Source organism: Danio rerio, chromosome 13 (assembly GCF_049306965.1).
Source record: "Danio rerio strain Tuebingen ecotype United States chromosome 13, GRCz12tu, whole genome shotgun sequence".
Taxonomy (NCBI): domain Eukaryota; kingdom Metazoa; phylum Chordata; class Actinopteri; order Cypriniformes; family Danionidae; genus Danio; species Danio rerio.
In genome coordinates, this window is record NC_133188.1 from 25,066,555 (window position 1) to 25,087,937 (window position 21,383).

The 21,383-nt window shown below is 35.4% G+C and overlaps 1 protein-coding gene across 17 annotated transcripts in view; it reads left to right on the top strand.

Moving 5' to 3' along the window:
* ndst2a (N-deacetylase/N-sulfotransferase (heparan glucosaminyl) 2a) overlaps positions 1–21,383 on the top strand; it is a 200,479-nt gene that overhangs the window by 24,537 nt on the left and 154,559 nt on the right. For 14 of the 17 annotated variants that reach the window (XR_012389283.1, XR_012389282.1, XR_012389285.1 and 11 more), the window contains exon 2: positions 9,911–10,018. The exons of the other annotated variants lie outside the window; for them this stretch is intronic. The gene's annotated coding sequence lies outside the window, so the exon portion shown is untranslated. The remainder of the gene's footprint in view (positions 1–9,910; positions 10,019–21,383) is intronic. 17 annotated transcript variants of the gene reach the window in all.

A 21,383-nucleotide genomic window follows, 5' to 3' on the forward strand; every position in this document is an offset into this window, starting at 1 on the left:
CATCAAAGATTTTAGTTTGCAGACAAAATCGATAAATTAATATCAAGTCTGGTAATTGAAACTTACTTCATTACTTACAACATTATTTGGACTCTTTTGTCCTTTTATTGTAAGTAACAATCGTTGTAACATCAAACCATAAGATGTGGTTTTCAGATTTTTACGGTTCATGTAACTGTAATTTTGAGGTGCAGAAACTGAATAATAAAATCTAATTTAAAATTACATTATGTATATAAATTTCACGGTAACAGTTAAATAAAGGTAAACATTATTGAAGTTACAGCAGCTATACAGTCCAGATCAGTGAGTAAAAACATCAGAAATTAGATTTTAATTTTTTTTTTTTTTACTTTAATATGATACACCGATCACCACACTTCATTCATGTGATGGCACTTCTGAAATCTAGACCACAGGTTCTCTTTGAGCCTACAGGTTTTAATAACAAAAGCTTAAATTAATTTAGTTTAGATTTGGTGAGAGAGATGTACAATATGCTATTTTGGTCTCAAATAGGGTTATTATGGTGTGAATGACTGGACATACAGCAGTCAGACTGAGTTTACAACGACTATTTTGTCTACTCAATTGGCTTGTGTTTATGGTGGTTTTCAACTGTCACTACTGTGCTTTTGAATTTGGATGCACAAATTCTACTTGCATGTCACTTTTATGTGAAAGCTTCCCTAACTTTAGTGCTCTCTTATTAGACATTGTGCATTGACGTAACAGTTGAAAAAAAATTTACTAGTATGGGCAATTTTCAAGAAATTATATTTGAATTGAAATGCAAAACCGCAATTTTCAACTGTGTGGAGGTTGTACTGAATGGTTCAATATTATATTTCTCGTTTTTTGACTTAAAATAAGTGAAAAGGGCATTTTTGGTATTTAAACATAAGTAATAATTTACACTAAAAATAAATGACAGAATAATGAATGAATAAATGAATAAAAAATATATATATACTAAAAAAGTATTTGTCTAATGTCCTGCATGCATTAGCTACGTTTTTCCATTTTAAAGAAAACAAATGTAGTCAAAGGCTGCTGAACCTCTGTCTGAAAAGCGCTTTTGATCAACTATATAACAAAATAAATTTTTATATTTTCTCTCTCTCTATAGAGTAGAATTGTGTATATTTCATTAGAAGTATGAAGATGACTGGTCAGTTCTTGTCACGTGACTTGCTGTGCGCTCTTTCAATGCACCTGTAGCATTATCGCATCATTGTTGTCGCTGCCAATATGCCTGTGCAAGCTGCGCGCCTCAATGGGAAATAACCAACTTGCATGTACAGAAGACAGGATATGTGAAAAGCCCTTCGTTAAAAGCCTCAGCCATAGTTCAAATCAGCCTTTAATCTAGTGTGTGTGCGTATTAGCCTCTGTGTACAAGCTTGGAACTGTAAGCACACAGTTGGCATAACTTTCAATCGCAGCAGTTTTGTTTCATGAAACGCAACGTTGAGAAGCCTTTACGATTAATTAACCGTGGCGCGGTTACTAGTGAAATCAGTTATTTTTTGCATCCCTAGAATCTATCAAACTATTTAATAATCTATACATAAAAACAATGTTTGTTTGTTTCTAAGTAAATCAGTTATTATGATTTTTTTTAAAACACCCTCTAATGAAGCCCCATATTGGCCACGTAGGGCTGCCTTGTACGGTAGTCTGTGGTTGTTATTGCCCCATGTTGTTTTCAAGCAAATTTGTCTTGCTTTTAGTCTTTTGCTCCGACTGTTTGTGCACAGCTGCCCTGCTGGACCGAAGCTCAGTTTGGAGGTCTTCCCATAGCTGATGACAGAACATGTCCTCCGAGACGTCCATTCTCATTACCTGCGGTGTCTGGAGCAGGCAAACATGCTCACTTTAGCTACCATGACTCAGTGTGCCTGAGTGACTCAATGCACTTGCTGAAAAATTTGAGATTGTTGCGTGTAGGTTATTTATTTATTTTTCTAGTTTTTCCGCCGCTTGTTTTCTTTATAGCCGAGTTTGCTTCTGTTTAGGTACAACGCATCTGTCTTTTTTTCTCCCTCTTTAGCCTTCTGTCCATTTGTCTCTCTGTCCATCTCTGGTGTTCTTGTTTTGTAGTGCGTGTCCTAGCAGAGCCTCTCGGCTGATCGGGCTTTGTTTCAGACTGAATGAGCGCAGTGTGGAGGCAGGCTGGCGGATAAACAGCAGGATCTGCAGCACATCTCGCTCTCCCACTTACGCTCTCTCTCTCTCTTTCTCCCTCACAGCGCTCCACAGGAGGGAAAAAAGCGTGATGAGCTTCTCTGTTTACTGGCCTTTTCCTCTCTGTTGAGCTGCATGCATGTATTATTACACTGCCTTCAGAGGCACACAAACAAGCATTTGTGCGCAAGAATTAGCCGCTCCTCAGAGAAAATCTTCCACCGTTTTGTGTCCCTCCGCTCTGCGTGCGTAATTTAGAGACTGCAGCTTTTTCATTTCCCTTTTCGTCTGTTTTGCTATTTAAGCCAATGCCGAATCATGCCCAGCTCATGGTCTTTTGGTAATAGGATTGTATTCTGCGCCCCATGTGGATATGGGTTTGGAAGGAGTTCTGCTTTCTTGGTCTGGACCGTCACCAAATAGGAGCAGAAATTCCAGTTGGCAGACGGATGAGATGAGAGATGCTATTAGGCAATGACAAGATACTGTCTCTGTGCCTTTTGGCAGAATGAACTGCTCAAGTTGTGGTGCATTGCAAATAGAGAAGCACTTGTAACATGTTCGACTGTTTAAGATCCTTATCATTTAAAGATGAAACCTTTGCTCTGTCCACTGTAAACAGTCTTGGCATGATGAAAGTTCTTGTGCTATAAAAGATAACGAGGGCAGATGTATTGTCCCCTTTACTGCTCAGCTTGTTAAAGTCAACCAGGAATGGCACTCGTAATGCATTTTACTTGCGTAATGAGACTTATTTCAGAACAGAATGGTCGTGAGACTTGTTTTTTATCCTCAGAGAAATTCATAGACCATTATATAAAAAGTAGCCTGTATTGACAAGTGGTTGAAGGTTAAATAAATATTTTGTTGGGCAGTAGGGCTGGGCGATATTGCAAAAAAATTATCACAATAACATGCTTCATATTATTCGAAATCCATAATTATTGAATATTTCTTAACAATCCATTTAGCACTATTAGACTTTTCTTTTTTTAACCACTTTATTTTAATTTCCTAACATTACTAAGGCACATAGTTCTAATAGTCAGAAACTAAAATATTTAAACAAAATATCTCATCGCTTTATAATAAAATAAACAAATGTTAAAGACACTCTTAGGCCCAATCCTAATTCTACCCCTTAGCCCTTACCCCTACACCTCGTTTTGCGCGGTTACGTAAAGGGGTGTCCCAATTCTCTTTAGCCTGAAGGTGTAGTGCTAAGGGGGAGGGGTAGATACCCTTTTGAAACCAAGGGGTAAGAAAATTTCCCAGAACACACCAGCCACAACGGCAGCATAGCTGCATCCGGAAATTTGTCATTATTATGAATTTTTACCACAAACAAACATGTTTTAATACATTTATAACCACGTTCGTGTTTTACCGTCATGCTTTAAAAAATAAACACTAAAATAAAAAAAGATATGTCAAGATGTATTTGACATTTTGCAAAAGTCAGTTGGCAATAGAGAATATCTATAATCCATAATAATGACTTTTGTATTATTATTTTGTAGTCCCACAACATTCTGACACTCGAATACCCTGTCAGAAAAGTCTAGTGGCTAAGAATGACCTTTTTACAGTGTCTGCTATAATGTTGTTTTTTTGTGTTTATATAAATGAGTATGGTCACTGTGTAAATGCGCAGTACAGTTATGATCTTATTACCACATTAGATTATTATGATAACGTAATATATGCCTTCAGTGATTTCCTGAAGATAAATACAAAAAAATAAAGCAACTGGAATAACTACAGTTGTTGCGGCTGCTGATTTCGTATGAAGCATGAGATTGCGATGGCGTGTGCCAGTGCTGTAGTGCTGTTTCAATTTGTAGGGGTAAATTTTGAAGCCCTTCCCCTTTACACTCTATTTCAAGGGCCAAGAGGAAGGGGTAGGGGTACAAAAATAGAATTGAATTGGGCCTTAAACATGATGAATAAAATGTTACAAAGTGTGTGCAATGGTAAAGCACAAATACTGAACAATTAAAGCAAACTTTAAGGTGTCAATACTAATGATACAATAAACCTCAAACTCTGTCAACATAACAAATTATGATAATCAAGTCTGAGCTGTCAAGTAAAAGAAAAAGCCATCATTATTCAAATACATATTGCAACATTACAAATTGTGAAGTTGAACGACTATATTACCCCTATGCTAAAAACAAACCTTTTAGATGGGGAGCTGGTGGCTAGAATCCACAAGAAAAGAAACCGAAAAGCCACTCTGAAGACATCCTTACATCATTTATTTTTATTTTTATTTACATTCTGAAGTGATAACCGCAAGCACGTTTGGTTTGCTTCACCATTTTCCATAGTGTCTCTTGTAACTAGCCAATCATCAAACCGTTTTCTCAGAGGATGACAAATGGGCAAACCATTGCTGCAACTCCAATTCAAGTTTATGGAGAAAAGTAAAAAGCATTGCAGTGTTTGGGTGCGCTGTGTTTGTCTACAGGTAATTAGTCTACAGTTACTGAAATGTGCATATTCTATACAAAGTGTGAAGCAGATTAGTTAGTTCTACTTGCATGAATTACGATGCGCTCAGGGCATTCAGAAAAGTTCAGATATTTTTTTAACTAAGTGTACATGGGAAATGTGCGCGATACACATGTGCGCTGCTTGCACACTATGTGCTCAAGTGGCGTGCGTCCACTGGAAATGACAAACTCGCACCCTAAGCTTATTGGCATTTCTTCCAAGGTGCGCACTCAGCAGCAACATTTTAATAAAACTATAGCGCTTTTTACCAAAACGACATACCAAACTTTTTTATCGTTATTGACAATGGTGTTCGGTCAATAAAAATTCATACAGATTTTATCGCCCAGCCCTGTGTCAACGGCTTATATTTTGATGAATGAAAACATTTTTTGTCTTTGTTTAGAATAACATTAGTGTAGGTAACACCTCCTCCCCCAAAACTTTACCTTGTCATTCCTTTATTGATTCTTTATTAATTCTCTCATTGTTCTAGACTTCTTGCATTTGTTTTGTGATTAGTCATTGGATGGTGTTTTGCAAATGCATGTTCAATGTAATATTTTTGTTCTGTTTTTTAGCTTCCAAACAACCAGAATTTCCAGTAATTCATTTACATTTATATGGGGACATTTAGTTTTATTATAAAAAGATTTGTCTGGATTAAAATGAGGTAAAGGTGGTAATATTCTGATCATGTGCACACATGCTCTTGTGCTGTGCCTGTAACTGAGTCATGCAAGCAATTTTAGCTGCTTTAATGTTTAGGTGATTAAAGAAAGTGATAGTTAACAAGCTACGGCATATTCTGAAAATCAAGTTATTACAACATAATTAAGCCTGTCACAGTAATCAATATGTCGACCTCCCGCACAATACATGGACATGACCTCAATTCATTTTGGTGATGCAATATATATCATCTATACATAAAAACTAGGGATGCATGATATATTGGCGGCTATATCGTTATCGGCCGATAAAAGCGATTTTTAAGATTATCGTATTATAGACGCAGTTCACTGACCTGCTGACTTCCTGGACCCGCTGTCTCGAGCGCATGACAATGTGTGTGTGTGTCTGTGTGTGTGACTAAGACCTATTAGTGTAAACGGGGCCACAGTATAACTGTAAATAAATGAATCAACCAATAAACAATCAAATAAACAAATATATTTGATACTTTTTAAGGTGTTAAAGACGAGTTTAAGTACGAGTTAAGGTGTATTGTTAAGGTGGTGTGTTCTGTTCAGTTGAAAATGAATATGAATCAAGGAATAAAGCCGAGCAGGCAAGAATTAATATGAATAAGTGTTATTGTATTCAATAAATTACAGAGTAATTATGCATGCTGCACATAACTGCCTACCTAAGTGTTGAATACAGCTGGAGGCAGTGCAAAATTTGACATGGCAAAAACCTGAAAAGTGAATTGTTGTATTAAAACCCCCCACTAAAGTTTGGTATTGCAACTTATTTTAAATGTTTTTCAATATTTTAATGACGAATTGTAAGATTTCTGTCCTGTAAGCTAAGGCAGTGTGTCCAATAAACGCACTGATTTTACACTTTTCACTTATTGTATTGTGCATCTGTGATGTGAATAAACCTCACATTATGTTTGAAAGGATTTTTATTATTGCTTCTATGTCAAATACGTGACCGATAACCTTGAAAATTTGTGTCAAGAAGATATGTCAAGATGTATTTAACATTTAGCAAAAATCGATTGGCAATGGAGAATATTTTATGTCAGTTCAAGATTGCACCCTTCCATGTTTGTTGCTTTTTGCTACAATGAATTTAGCTGAACTTCCTGTTTATCTCCCTTAATAACCTCCCTTAGTAATTTGGATGATTCATCCCCATTCTGTTATTGCTTAAGGAAAGCATCATCTCCTTTTCTCTCTCCAAATGAATTGTTTACAATGGCCATTTTTGCTTTTATGTTGTCTGTTTATGTTTTTGTAATGGCTGTGGTGTGTAATGCAGGACTGAATAACAGAACCTGAGACGTTCCCTCAATCCCAACACAGGGATTCATTGTTGGCACTTTTGCTCCTCCATTAAAGCACACTTAATTAGTGCCATGTAAACAAATGGGACTTGCTGGGCTCCTATAGAAATGCGGAGTGTTCATTGAACAGTCTAATTTGTGTGTGTGTACATGGTGAAGGGAACGGGGACCACGATTTGAGGCTTTTTTTTTTTTTTGGGCATGATTTACATTTACAGATTGTGCACCTGTAGAAACTGCTGTTCTCTGGTGTCGAGAGTTGAAGAATACATTTTCAAGATTAATGAGCTCTTGTTATTAATGAACATTGCAGATTCAAGGTTGTTGAGAATGACAATAGGAAAAAAAACTCCTATTTCTGTGCCAAGTTGTCTTCATGAAACTTGTTTTTTCTTCCAGGGATTGGAAGATTTGAGTCACTCGTTTAATTTTTGATTTGATTATTTGTCTTATTTGCTCATCAGGTGTTATCAGGTCTTTATTTGGATTTAGATCATAATCATTAATCCCTTAATCTTGAATGATTTAGGGTGCTTTCAGACCTGCCTATCTTGGGTCGGTTGAATTGCACTAGGGTTTGTTTTACATAAGGCAAGTACGTAAGGCAAGTGTTTGTTTACAGTGCTTTAGCAACTGCTCCTAAAACTTCTAAAACGACTTGTAATGCGCTTTTGCTATTTGTGGTGCATTTAATGAGACAATGGGTCTTATTCACTAATAATTACATATGTTTTTGTATTTATACACACATTTGAACTCCTCAGAAAGAAATTCCACTTAATTCACGGCACCTGTATCAACAAATTAGTTTTTTTTCCCTTAAACTAGATCTTCTGTTAGTGAATATGGAGTGTTCTAAATGAGTGCCCACATGCACAAGGTTACTCATTTGCATAATACACAGCCAAACAAGCTCCATATAATGGCTTTCCGCAAAGCAGCACTTGTTCAGAGAAAACTATAGGAAGACAAATTCTAAATTTGGGAAGAAACAGTTATTGCACTGAAACAAAAAAATAGTAATAGATATTTCGGTGTTGGATGTGTAACAGTTCGGAAAACGCAAGGTGCATTTTTGTTGACTTTAGAAAAGACTTTTTTTTTTTAAAGAACAGGGTGCTGCGCATTTTACGATGCTAGGCAACCACACTGTATCAATGGAGCTGACTTTTCAGCTGTAGCTGCACAGAACGCTTCGTCAAAATTGCACAAAACACTTAATGCCAATAAACAATCATTTTTAAATTGCGCCTCTTGCTGCAAAAACACCCCCAAAAAACACCTTTGATGTGATCAGGGGCCGAATAGCTGTTCATTACTCTCAGGAAACATGTCTGTACACGCTCTAAAGACAGTCACAGTTGCCATGCCACCAAACACAAGATGAGACACAATAAACATCCTTCATATAAGAATATATGTAATATATATGTAATGTATTTCTAATTTCTTGTTACTTTTTATTTGTCCTGTAAAAAATATATCTAATTATATGTAGGGTTTGTACATGATTATTGCATATGTGTGGTACATTTAGAATAGGTTTTATAACGAAAGTTTTGATAAATTATAATTTATTAATGAAAATGTCAATACTCATATTTCACACTTAAATTTGTGTATACACATGTTTAGTAAATGAGACCCATTGTTTGCAAGTTGCATCTGCAGTTTATTCTCAATTTATGGTTTGTCTAAAGTGATACAGTTAAGTTCTGTTGGATTATTCTCTCACATTTATTCAAATTCACATGTTAATCGCAAATCCGTTCAGGAAATGCGTTCAATGACACAACTGGCCAACGAGTAATGTGGATGTTGTCACATGACTGCATTTTGGTTTGTTTCATCTGTTTTGGGACGTTTGTTTCAGAACCTGTCTCGGTTGCCCAGATAGTGTGGTTCAATTGGCATATGTGAAACCTGCAAACTGCGGCAAATTTATCGGTCGAAGATCGCCTGAATGAGGTGGTCTCGGCTCAATTAAAACGTCTATGCAGTGAATCGATTGTAGTGAGAAAGCAGTATGATGTATGAAAGAGTCTTAACTCTTTGATTTATATTTACTGACGATATAAAATCTAAAGTGTAACTTTTGGCTAATGTCTTATTGCTCATCAACATAAATTAAAATAAAGACATATGACAGCTGAGTGGAATCTGTGGGCCTCTGAAAAATAAACCCTGAATTTCGGACTGCAACATCTCTATCTCTATTGGAGGTGTCAGTGTCAGTATGGTTAAAAAACACTGTTACTATAGTATATTTTTATGTGGGTGCCTGCCAACTAAAAATAGATTTGTTAGCAGATGTCGCAGCCTCTGTTTTTTTTTTCCTTGCATTTTTTCGTTGACATTTATTGTTATTTATTAAGGATACACATGTTCACATTCTGATTCCAGTGCCTCATTAATAAATTGTTAAATTGACCATAATTAAATAAAATATTCTTAAGAATAAAACGGGTTCTTTGTAAGAGTGTACTTGCATTGTGATGATATTTTATTGTCTTTCTGGCATTTTATAATGAGTGGCATCAAAAAATGGTCTTAAAATGACAATACTATCGCTTATTTAGTGTAAAATATCGTACAACAAAAAAACGATATTGTGACAGGCCTATATGTAGGATTGTTTTGTTGCAATGTTGACAGTGGCAAGTCCTGTCTTTGTGGTTAGTTTAAGCTGTCTCCTTTCTATAGTCCCTTGCCAAACCTGAGCAGATTCTCATCTGTGAAATGGAAGTGATTTCGATGTACTAGTCCGAGTTTTTCAGTGCGGAGCGCTTCCGAATGCCACAAAATCATAAACACAAACTCAGGAAGCAACTGTTTTCTAATGCTATTAAGTATTGTAGTTAAACTTTGAGACATTTTATTTATTTCTATTTGTATTCTAATTTTTTCCAGCTTAACGGTACTTATGCAGACAATTTGTGACATGATTATTTAAGTCTTCAGTTGTGGAGGTTGAAATGTGGTTCTTCGCTTCTTATCATATAAGTGGCAATTTCTAGGACAGGTAGCTAGGACAACCATTGCATACTAAATGCCACAGTCTCTGGAAAAAGCAGTGCATGAAAACTTTCTTCATTAATGTATTTGATTAAATCAAAGAAGTGAAGAGCAATGACTGCAGTGGATGTGATTGTTACAGTGCTGTACCGTGAGCAATATAACCTTATGACGCTTCTCTTGTTTTAATAGGTTGCTGCTCCTGGTCATTTAACAATGGGATCTCATGTTCTTCCAGAGCCTCTTCATTTTGCAGCCCACGCTACAGCACACTTGTCATTGTGAGAAATTCAGTCTCAGGTGGGTTTTCTATATATGTATTTAGGATGATGTATAGGACAGTCTCAAGAATTAATGCAAAACTTTTGCTATACGTCTCTGGAACTTGGTGTACTTGCTTGACCCGACTGAAGCAGAATTCATGGATTGTGTAAAGAGCTGAGATTAATCATGCTTGCATATAAGGTTTTATTTGAATTGTAAAATGTATTTGCTTTTAAATGGACCTGTGCTTCCCTTGTCTCTCCCTCTGTCTTGAAATCTCAGCTAGCTGCTTTGTTCGTGATGAAGGAAGGCTTTCTGTGCATGAAGGAAGGCTTTGCATGCATTGACCATCAAATCATTAATCCTCCATATTGGAGTGCCATGTAGTGTCTGGTACCAAATGGTCGTTTTGTCATTTCTGCTTCTTGTGGGATCAGTCAATCACTAGCTGTCCTTTTTCACAGCAAGGTGCCGTCCTGGCCAACACTCCTTTCTCTCAAACCCAAACCCTTAGAGCTTGCTGTTTTGAGGCTCCATTGTTTCGAGATTCTGGCAGAAATCTCCAATTAGAGGACTGCTCTCGCAGCCTTTTATATTGAAAATAACCCTTTGCATTCTTGAAGTCTCTCCCTCTTCTGCTGCGATTGAGGTTATTCAGCAGATCAACTGGTGAACGTCTGTGCAGCTGAGGTAGCGGTTTGAATCTGCTAACCGTTTGTGTAGCCGGCCATTTGTGCATCAGCCTGGGTGACTCGCAGGTGAAGTCTTGTTACCTTTGTTTGAAGGCCTGACTGTCACTGCAGCACTTTTTATGCAATTTCACACCCATAAACATCTTGAATAACTGCAGGTTGAGTGTTAAAACCATGGATTTGGAGTGGGTTGTAACAGCTGTTCAATAACTAGTAGTTCTGGGAGATATAATTTAATATTTTTCATATACAGTATTGTTTTAAAATTGTGACTCCATAAAATTGGAAGCTTGAAATTGATTGAATTCTACATTATATTCGTAAAGAATAATTAAAGTATCATAGTTTCTACAAAATATTAGCGTTGGCTCACCTAATAATGACGATAATGTTATCAAGTATTCACCCTTATTTCAATCCCAACATCCCAACCCCTGAGGCTTTCATGTCTTTTAAACACCAATTAAGATTTTAGGAGAAATCTCAGAGCTCCCTCCTCTTCCATATACAGCAAGGTTTCGACTTTTTCAAACTCCAGAAAATACCAAAAAGCATCCTCAAAACAGACTTATGCATGGGATGATTTTTCCTCTAATTTTTCCGCAGACGATTTAAACCAAAATACACAATAACACTCTATCAAACATATCTACAATGATGAGGAACATGGGTACCTACTGAATTATTAATGCACAACAATAACACAAAAAAAGGAAGGACTTTGAACAAATAAACAATGTAAGGAAAGCTCTGTTGCACTGCACTGGACAAGTCTGAACAGGTTTGACCCGCGCATGCACGAGGCAGGCAGTTCTGTACAATTACGTTACCTATCAGCTTAAAGATATTGACCTAATTTTGATATTGAACCGACAAAAATAACTTTGAAATAGCAGTTATCGATCAATAACGATATGGCCGCTGATATATTGACATATCCCTACTTAAAGCAAAAGGTTTCAGTATTTAAAATTATAAGAATGATTCTTGAGCACCAAGTCTGCATATAAGAATGATTTTCGAAGGATCAAGGGACATGCCGAACATTCATATTTGTTTCAATAATATTTCTAAATACAATTAAAATTGTGTTATTTTGAACTGCAAAAATATTTTACAATGTTGCAATTTTTGTGTAATTTTTTGTGCCATGCTTTTTTTTTATTTTGGTCAACTCTAGATACATGCATATGACGAGCTCTTGAGTATTTGACCTTGATCAGGGCATGTTACTGTACCTCCTAATTAATGGAAAATCATCTTATTGTGAGGTATTACAAAAAACAAACAGAATTAGAATTTTTTTTTTAGCTGTGTCACCCAGCCATATGATTGGGTCATGTTTTGGTTTTCAACTCTAAAAAGAGAGAACTTGCCTCAAACATATTAAAAAGTGCACAGTCCAAACAAACACTCACACATATGCTTAATTTTGTTGAGGTCACTGCATGCATAATGTGAGCAGATCAACATAAAATATATATATATAGAAATGTACAAGCTTATTCAGCGCAGCCTGAGGTCAGTCTTGTTTTGTGTACTCTGGAAAAATGTAAATCTGCGAATTCATTTTTCATACAGCAACAGGACTGTTTGAGATGGATGTTCTTGTACTAATTGTTGATGGCATGGCACTGCAAGGAAGAGGGTTTTTTCCGCTCCTAAAAAAAAAGCAGTGTGTTTTTGCTCAACCCCTTCTGTTTGCTCTCAGTAGGAAGTCGGTCTATACTGGCCTTTATGCAGCAGGTGTGTGTATTGGGCCAGTGTGTTTCTATACTGCAGAGGATAATGGTCTTCTATTGAATTCATCCTCCTTTCTTTTCCACATTTGAGGAAAATAAGATTAAATAGGTGGCACTGGATGTCAAAAGGAAACATAAGGGCCCTCCTCCTGTTGTGAGTCTCACATTGGGAGTCTGTCACAAATCCCTCCATCCAATCTGCCTCCCCGCTTTTAACAGTGTTTTTCAGCTCACAGGGCTTTTCCATTCAGCCTTCCTTTTCATTTTCAGCCAGCAGCGTGTTCCTCCCAGAGGTTTTGGATTTAGTTTTCCCTCTGCAGAAACAGTCGAATAGCAGAGTTACTAGGCTTCTGTTAATAACCAGACAGCAGGTTATAATACCACTGCAAAACTCACAGCATCCCTATAAAAGAAAGGAATGCAAATGTGGCCATTTGAGTTTTGAGGCTTTTTATTAGCACAGAACTTAATTTGTTAATGCTTGTGCTGTTTTGAAGAATGTGTGCTTGAAGAATTTTTGCTCAAAACTGTTCAAGTAAAGTTGATTTATACTAATATTCCACAATTTATACGTATTAAAAATGTTCTTTTTCTCTTGGACAGACTATAAATCATTGTTTATATGTTGCTTGATTAATAATGCTGTTGCAGTTACTCTTAATTAACAATATTAATTTAAAAGTAATCACCTTAACAATGGAGGTGTGGCTGTGCATAGATAAATGTCTAAACAGCAAATATCCAAGTATCAGATGGGTTGAAATACTTCAAGTTTGATGATAATATAGTTGCTTCTTAGAGACATCGGGGCTGCTGCTTTGTGACGAAGTGTATTAATAGTCAGCCTGCATTTGTTTGTTTGGTCCGCTTTTAGAAGTCTGACAGATGTAGCTATTAACGATAAGTATCAATAATGTGTCAAGTTGTCTGATAAGAAAACTAAATGTAAAAAATGGTCAATTCTAATAGTTCATAATAAAATAAGATATTTTTAGCAGAGAAATGTCAACCACACACACACACAAAGAACAATAAGAGACACAAAGATAAGAGTGATCATACAAAACTCATGTTTTTTTTATTTAGTGCTCTCCTGAGTAATATATTTTACATAAAATAAGTGTAAATATGGTTCAAAAGACTAAATAGGTGAAATGATTGAAATAACCCCCAGCATTAGTTTGCACACTCTTGTTTTTTAATAATGTTTGTGGTTACCTGACTTTATAAAGTTTATTAATAGAGTTTATTAATGCTTGTGCTGTTTTGGAGAATGTGTGCTTGAAGAATGGCTTTCTTTTTGCTCAACGTTGCTCAAAACTGTTCAAGTGAAGTTGATTTATACTAATATTCCCCATTTTACATTTTGTGCTTATTAAATTTTTCTTTTTCTGTTGGACAGACTTTAAATCATTGTTTATATGTTGCTTGATTAATAATGCTGTTGCAGTTACTCTGCTTAATTAAGAATATTAATTTCAAAGTAATCAGCTAAATGAAGGAGGTGTGGCTGTGCACAGACGAATGTCTAAACAACAAATATCCAAGTATCAGATGGGTTGAAGTGGGGCTGGGTGATATGGCAAAAATGCAATCTCCACAATTATTTTACATATTGAAGGATATATACTTCGATATAAGTTGTTAATGCTTTCAGATTTTAAAAGAGTACCACAATAATGACAAAAACCACAAACAATAGAGGTTCCATTAAATGGCCAAATTTTTGACCGATACATTTTAGTGGTCAAAAATTCGCTGCATCTCTAATATTAACACACTTTTAGATTCCCATTCTTGCACATTTCTGCTATGTGATTGGCTCTTAGATCAATATAGAGTAAAAAAGTCCAGAGCTTATCATTGTTATTGACATAAAGGTTATCGCGATTCGATATGGTTTCGTTTATCGGCCCAGTCCTAGAATAAAGTACTTCACTTTAAATTTGATGATGATATAGTTGCTTCTCTGAGACATTGTGGAGGCTTCTATGTCACTGGAAGTATATGAATAGTCAGCCTACATTTGTTTGTTTGCTACGGTTTCAGTTGGATTAGGATATTGTGATGCTTTCAGATTCATTTTATTTTGACAATTATTTGATTGTTGATTTAAATACTGCAAAATGTTTTTACTGAAGTGGCATATAGACACTAGCATAACAATGTTTACAATTGTCACTCATACCCCTATCTCATCTATAAAGATGTGAAAAGTTATGCACACCAGGAAAAATACATTACCATTTGTTCATTTAAATGTTAGTGTCATCATACAGAAAACTTCTCTTTAGTGCACAAGGATCAGGGTATCCACAGGTTCTTAAATAGTCTTAATGTCTTAAGTTTCAATAACAAAGTTTTTGACCTGGACAGACTGTTGTATAGGGCTGCACAATTAATCGAAAAAAGATCACGATCTTGATTTGACCCTACACGCAATCTTAATTTAGCTTTTTCTACGATTGAGCCAATTATATTTTCAAGGTCAGGAGAGAAGCAAGGCAGTCGCACAAATCTTCACAGCAACACTGACATCTTCAAATGGTGTTAAAAGTGTCACATACTGTATTTATAAGGTATAATTCACCTAAAAATGTCATTTTTGTCTTCATGTAATGATGTATTCACGGTCGCGAAATCACACGTGAGCTGACTGCCAGCTTTTTGTTTAATTCCAAGGACCAGTGTTGCCAGATGTAGCTGACTGTTTCCAGCCTAAAACCCCGATGAAAACTAAAAAGCACCGCCCAACAATCTGTAGTCTCGTTGAGAGATCACAACTGTTGTAAGCGTTTAGATGTGGAGAACAGGGGCTATGGCACCTCTTTGAGGGTTCATAACAGATTTATAAGTGAAGACCTGGCAGGCACACCATTACAAAACCGCCCAATTTTACACTACCTGCCTATGTCATTTTTTACCCACAAAAATATATTAAAAACTGCGGGAAACCGCCCAATTTGACAACATTGCCGAGAACGCGCCTTGCCCGTCTATGACGCCTACTTTTAGTGAACAGAAGCTGCATAGGCTGTGGATAACAGGTAATGAAGTTGAAAATAACGTTCAGTTTAAGGGCCGTGCCGGAGGTTTGATTTGCATGTATGTGTTTTTTTCTCACAGTGACAGCAGCCATAAGCCGCATTCGGAAGTGATGGTGAAACCTATACGCACATCATTTAAATGATCGTATCGCATTTTACAGTTATGGTCACGACAAACATTTGATATGTTTTTTTCTTTCATATCGAACACAGAGTTGTGCATGAAAGTAAATGTTAACTCTTTCAGTTTAATGCTAAATATTCACCTTATTCTCAGCTGACGAGCGGGCGCTGCCATTTGAATCTTTTTGTCTCGCGACTTCCGGTCACATTTACTTCCATTCATTTTTTGACGTTAACAACTGCTCGTTACGCTGTTTGATGTTGCAATTTGATATTTTCTTATTATATTATGCTACTTGGTCTCTGTAGTCAAGCAAACATTTGTTTGTTGAGCAAGTAGTTTGGCCATTTTCTGCCGTTTATTATTCCTAGTCATTTCTCCCATAGGCGACTGAATCGGAAGTTCTAAGACAATCGCGAAAACAGGCGCACTTCCTCATTTTAGAATAAGGTCAATAATGCAAGGAGTCTGATAATGACAAAATTCTTATTTTACCAGTGAAAACAAATGGTCTAATAATGTTGTCAATAACAGATGACAAGCACATGACTTAAATATAATAAATCAACTTTATAATTATGGATAGTTATATTCTGATGTTATCATTCTACTGTGAATTAACAAACAGTCAATAAATCCACCATAATGACTTTACAAAATTCAGCATTTTAAGCAACAGTAGACCTACACCTAGGCATAATATTATTAGTGTTGTTTTACCATATGTTTGAAAATTAATAATGATAATAGGCTAATCATATTAACGTTTATTTTACATTTACAGAATAGTGAACTAGATTTTAAGCAAAAAAAAAAAAAAATTGTAATTGTGACATTTTTAGCCAGAGTCGTCCATCCCTACTATTTTATATTTAGTTTAATAATGTTTTTAAAGCCTGTCAAAGAAAAGGGTGTATGATTTGCGTGCTTTGACACATTATTTAAGTATTAATCAATTCAAATTTATTTAATTGGGCAAGTAAAAAATCTTTACGGTTTACCCCTTTATAAGTCTAAAATATCATTCATAATGGTCTTAAAATGTCTTAAATTTGACCTGCAGAAACCCTGAAGGATGCTTTATTAGTAGATTGGAGTAGACAAGATAAATACATTTTACTTTATTAATTACAGACTACATACTACAAATATTATGCAATCACCGCATTTGACTTTTTTATACTTGGATAGTCCATTATATGTTTTGAGAGTTCATATAAAATCTGCCATTATATAAAAAAAATACTAATTGATTTTCCAAATATTAAAGAAATATAGAAATAAACAGCTAATGTAAATATATTTTAATCCATGCATGGCTTAAAGACATTAACATATCTTACATATTTTATAAAAAGATATTCCTGGCAGATTAATCCTTAGCATCCCTATTTTGAATATTGCCATGACTGTTTTAAGGCTATTAATCGAAATTGAATCATAGTCGCGATTTGAAACGTTGTGATTAGCTTATTGCAAAGTGATATGAATGTGATATAAATACATATATATATTTAGACTTTTCTGTTCTCTTTGTTACACGCTTTCTAACCAATCGAGTGAGCACACTTTTGTTCTTCCTAATCATCACTGTCCAAACTAGCCACGGGTAACGCCCACCATTAAAAACAAACAGAGCATTGGGAGTAATCACGGTGTCTCCCAAGTCGGAGTTTTCATATAAACTAGGATGTTATTTGTTGATGACTGAGTCTAGACAACAGGGACTATGGTTTGGAATAAATTTGGCGCAGAATACATTAAAACTCATCTGCTCTTGAACAGACTGACCGAGTACACAAGTTTCTCTCCCGCTGACTGACTGAGAGCTCCGTGCTTCCCTCAGACATGCACACAGAGAAAACGTAAGAGACTCTCACATGCACTAAGAACCAGCGCACGACATGTAAATCATATTTGTTTTGCTGTTGGTTTATTTTGTGTTGGGCAGGAATAGCAGCAAGTCCAAGGTCAGCACTCATGTATTAACATCTGAATTTTGACGTTTCAGTTGAACACAGACGATGTGATTATTCAGAAGCTCCACAGATTAAATTGTAGCAATAATGTGTTAAGCTTTTCAAAGTTTTCTGATTCGAAAACTAAATGTAGAAAATAGTTGATTGGTAATTGTTATAGTTATAGTTTATAACATAAGAATGTGTATATGTTGAGCAGAGAAACCAGCACAAATGATATAAAATAATGTCAACAACACACACACACACAAACACACACACAAAGGACAATAAGAGACACACAAAAATAAGAGAGATCACACAAAATGCATGTTTTTATTTTTATTTTAGGACTGTCCTGAGCAAGATAGTTTACGTAACATGCTTTTAATGTAGTTCCAAAGACAAAATGTTGATGAAATGATTAAAATAACCCTCTGCAAAAGTTTGCATGCCCTTGTTTTTTAATACTGTTTGTGGTTACCTGATGATCTATGAGCTTTGTAATGCTTGTTCATGAGTTTGTTTTGAAGCGTTAATCTGCTGTTGTTGTTGACAAAACAACCTTTGTGTCCTGCAGATTCTTCAGTTTTTCATCATCTTCTGCAGATTTGAACCCTTTCCAACTGTATGTGACTGTTCAATTAATATGTTACTGTATGATTGTGAGATCCATCTTATCCATTCTGTCTGAGGATTATTGAGGACGTCAAACTATTTAAAAAAAAGTCCAGATGCTAACCGATACTCCAGAAAGAAACAATTCATTAAGAGGCAAGGGGGTGAAAACTTAAAAACAGTATGATGTCCAAATTTGTCTTATTTTGCTAAAAATATCACTTTTCCATTTCATTACCATCCATTTTAAATAAAGGAAATACCTGCATGTTTACTAGAAGTAAAATTAAGTGCAATTTACCTTGATTTACATGTTCTAAAGGTTTTCACCCCTCAGCTCTCAATCCCTTGTTTCATTAATATTATTATTGTTATTAATATTATTACTGTAATTTATATATATATATATATATATATATATATATATATATATATATATATATATATATATATATATATATACATACACACACACACACACACATAYATATATATATATATATATATATATATATATATATATATATATATATATATATATATATATATATATATATATATATATATATATAGAGAGAGAGAGAGAGAGAGAGAATTCCATTTGCTCTGCGATTTGCTGGTTGTTGTATTTCCTTGTGCTGTGGCAACAATTCTGCGACAGTTCTTACAAATTTCCTGTTTTTTTTTGGTGACTGTGACTTTGAAACCCAAATATTCCCATATTACCAATGTGCTGTTTTCTTTGATATTAATTTGTCTATTAATGCTTCTGAAGTGGCAGATGCCGTCATCCCACTTGTTGATGGTTTTCTGTTTATTTGTTTTTATTGTGGGCATTCTGCATAGTTTGGTTGCGCAAATTCGTTTGGGCAGAACGAAAGTGTGCTCATTCAATTGGCTAGTAAAGGCTTATACACACCAGGATGTACAAGCTTTTCATTTGCGTTTATCATCATTGTTTTTCCGCAATGTTTTTCTGGATTCAAACCCAATCCATTTTCACTGGCGTCGAGCAGAAGAGTATGCAAAATCACTCCTTGATGTTAGATGGTGCTACACAACTTTAAGCTTCTGACACCAACGTGTAACACAGAATACAGAAGAGTACATAAAGTTAACACGCTTGTTGTTAAAGTTACTGGCACGAACACGCATGGATGGTTCAAGTAGCAGCTCCAGCTCAAGCGATGAAGAATTGATTATTGTTCAATAGTGCAATAAGCAGCTCCACGTTCATATCGCCTCTGGGCATCTTCTTCAATGTGCAATTGTGCAAACAAACTATGCAGAATACCCACAATATATATTTAATTTTAGAATTATTATTTGATTCAGAATTAAACCATTTTAGGAACTGTATTTACTAACCTTTTGTATTTTATTTAGAAGTACTGTAGTATTTATATATGAAAAAATATTTACACATTCATGCATTGTATCATTTGTCCTGTTTATTATTTTTATTTTTATTACTATTATTAGTATTATTTTAAATATATAAACTGCAATTAGATATATTTTTTTCTAAATCACACAGCCCTAGTCTGTTTCAGAAAACTCATCTTGAAAATCAAATCAATCATTTTTCACAAGATTTCCCACTACGTCAGGTCCATGCTGGAAAAATAAAAATCAATGGATATGCATTGGAAACACTTTCTTTTCGTTTATTTCTTGAACTTCTGTTCATTTAGCTTTTTCCTCCAGCGTATTTTGAGTTTTCGTCAGTGCAGTGTGTGTATGTGCTGGAGTAACTTCAAAAGTACACCGCCATGCACAAGAGCAGCTTAGAGGGAACAGTGATTGATGCCAACTTCATTACCTTGAAAAAGCTTCATTCAGTATGTGTACATGCACACCGCATTTCTTTTAAACAAAGTAATTTGGCCTGCATGTTTTTTCTTCAATACCCAGCCCTCCAACTTGAAATGAGCTTGCTACATCTAGTCTGGATGACATGTCATGATGCAATATATACATTATTGAGAAAGTGTCACGATGTATCAAAATCCTGATTGTAGCAGAGCCTGCTGGCAGCCTGCTGATTAGTTTGCCTACAGAGGCTCAGTATGGAGGTCAACAAGCATAAGAGCATGAGTCCGCCACAGCCATTTTTATGCTGTTCTCATGCCAAGTCATTTTTCTTGTGTGTTAGTTCGGGCCCTCTGGCTTTTTAAAACACCTCTGAGGAATTGAGTGGGAGCTCCACCTCTTCAGTCAGCTTTTTTTTCCTTCTACTTCTTCCATATGATTTCTCTCTCTGCTTCTTGCATGTGTTGTCAGTTGAGTGCTTTGAGTTCAAGTCCAGGAGGGAAGCGCTGCTGTGATTCTGCCTCGCGTGTCTTGATGTAGTTAGTCAGGTTTTGTGTTTTTTAACCTGATGACCTCATCGTGACCCTGCTGTGTCCATGGCGACTGCTCCAGCTGTAAGAGGTTGTGGCAGCACAGGGCTTTGTGGCTGCATTCCAGTGTTGACATGTCTGCACGCGTAGAGACAACATTACAAGAGTCCTGCCCTTGCTCAACGTTATGGACTTGGAGACCATTTTTATTCAGCCTGTGTTCTTAAACGGGCTGAAGATTAAAGATTGGTATGCTTGTTTTTTGTCTGTTAGAATTTGCACTTTTACTTTATAGAAAGAAAATAGTTCTTGTTTTTTATTATTATTTTTTTTTATAGATTTTTTTGTTACTTGGTTAAAGACACAAATAAACATAAGAAATTGTAAAAAAAAAAAAAAAAAAAACTAAGTAGTATAAGTATGTCTGTCTATTTATAATTTTTGTTCTATTTTTAATCAGCAGTGTTTTTTAAATTATATTTATATTACAATAATGAACATATTATACATTTATTCTATTGTTTTTATTGTTTATTATTCTATTGTTTCTCTCTCTCTCTCACTCACTCTCTCTCTCTCTCTCTCTCTCTCTCTCTCTCTCTCTCTCTCTCTCTCTCTATATATATATATATATATATATATATATATATATATTATTATTATTATTATTATTTTACACAGAAACAACCCAAACTATTTGTCAATCTCAGTTGTAAGAGCAACAAATTATAACTTGAACATTTGGAAAAGTGGCAGAAGGTGGATTTTTTAGATGAATTATCTGTTGAACTGCATCCCAACCATCATAAATACTACAGAAGACTCATTGGAACCTGCGTGGATACATGATTCTCACAGGAATCAGTCAATTTTGGTGA